This window comes from Pseudophryne corroboree, unplaced genomic scaffold, assembly GCF_028390025.1.
Source record: "Pseudophryne corroboree isolate aPseCor3 unplaced genomic scaffold, aPseCor3.hap2 scaffold_263, whole genome shotgun sequence".
In the NCBI taxonomy this organism is placed as follows: Eukaryota; Metazoa; Chordata; class Amphibia; order Anura; family Myobatrachidae; genus Pseudophryne; species Pseudophryne corroboree.
Genome location: NW_026969290.1, coordinates 714,951 through 716,925, shown reverse-complemented (window position 1 = coordinate 716,925; position 1,975 = coordinate 714,951).

Below are 1,975 nucleotides of genomic sequence, written 5' to 3'. Positions count from 1 at the left end.
TGTCGGTACTTGTGTGTCGACATGTATGAGGACGATGTTGGTGAGGAGGCGGAGCAATTGCCGGTAATGGTGATGTCACTCTCTAGGGAGTCGACACCGGAATGGATGGCTTAATTAAGGAATTACGTGATAATGTCAACACGCTGCAAGGTCGGTTGACGACATGAGACGGCCGGCAAACCAATTAGTACCTGTCCAGGCGTCTAAAACACCGTCAGGGGCGTTAAAACGTCCTTTTTACCTCAGTCGGTCGACACAGACACAGACACGGACACTGACTCCAGTGTCGACGGTGAAGAAACAAACGTATTTTCCTTTAGGGCCACACGTTACTTGTTAAGGGCAATGAAGGAGATGTTACATATTTCTGATACTACAAGTACCACAAAAAAGGGTATTATGTGGAGTGTGAAAAAACTACATGTGGTTTTTCCTGAATCAGATAAATTAAATGAAGTGTGTGATGATGCGTGGGTTTCCCCCGATAGAAAATTATTGGCGGTATACCCTTTCCCGCCAGAAGTTATGGCGCGTTGGGAAACACACCTTAGGGTGGATAAGGCGCTCACACGCTTATAAAAACAAGTGGCGTTACCGTCTCCAGATACGGACGCCCTCAAGGAGCCAACTGATAGGAGGTTGGAAAATATCCTAAAAAGTATATACACACATACTGGTGTTATACTGCGACCAGCGATCGCCTCAGCCTGGATGGGCAGCGCTGGGGTGGCTTGGTCGGATTCCCTGACTGGAAATATTGATACCCTTGACAGGGACAGTATTTTATTGACTATAGAGCATTTAAAAGATGCATTTCTATATATGCGAAACTCTGGCATCAAGAGTAAGTGCGATGTCCATATCTGCCAGACGATGTTTATGGACACGACAGTGGTCAGGTGATGCAGATTCCAAACGGCACATGGAAGTATTGCCGTATAAAGGGGAGGAGTTATTTGGGGTCGGTCCATCGGACCTGGTGGCCACGGCAACAGCTAGAAAATCCACCTTTTTTACCCCAAGTCACATCTCAGCAGAAAAAGACATAGTCTTTTCAGCCTCAGTCCTTTCGTCCCCATAATATCTGCCCAGGGATAGAGGTAAGGGAAGAAGACTGCAGCAGGCAGCCCATTCCCAGGAACAGAAGCCTTCCACCGCTTCTGCCAAGTCCTCAGCATGACGCTGGGGCCGTACAAACAGGTGCGGTGGGGGGTCGTCTCAAGAGTTTCAGCACGCAGTGGGCTCACTCGCAAGTGGACCCCTGGATCCTACAAGTAGTATCCCAGGGGTACAGATTGGAAATTCGAGACGTCTTCCCCTCGCAGGTTCCTGAAGTTTGCTTTACCAACGTCTACCTCCGACAGGGAGGCAGTATTGGAAACAATTCACAAGCTGTATTCCCAACAGGTGATAATCAAAGTACCCCTCCTACAACAAGTAAAGGGGTATTATTCCACACTATATTGTGGTACTGAAGCCAGACGGCTCGGTGAGACCTTTTCTAAATGGAGTCACTCAGAGCAGTGATCGTGAACCAGGAAGAAGGGGACTATATGGTGTCCCTGGACATCAAGGATGCTTACCTCCATGTCCAAATTTGCCCTTCTCACAAAGGGTACCTCAGGTTCGTGGTACAAAACTGTCACTATCAGTTTCAGACGCTGCCGTTTGGATTGTCTACGGCACCCCGGGTCTTTACCAAGGTAATGGCCGAAATGATGATTCTTCTTCAAAGAAAAGGCGTCTTAATTATCCCTTACTTGGACGATCTCCTGATAAGGGCAAGGTCCAGAGAACAGTTGGAGGTCTGAGTAGCACTATCTCAAGTAGTTCTACGACAGCACGGGTGGATTCTAAATATTCCAAAATCGCAGCTGTCTCCGACGACACGTCTGCTGTCCCTAGGGATGATTCTGGACACAGTCCAGAAAAAGGTGTTTCTCCCGGAGGAGAAAGCCAGGGAGTTATCCGAGCT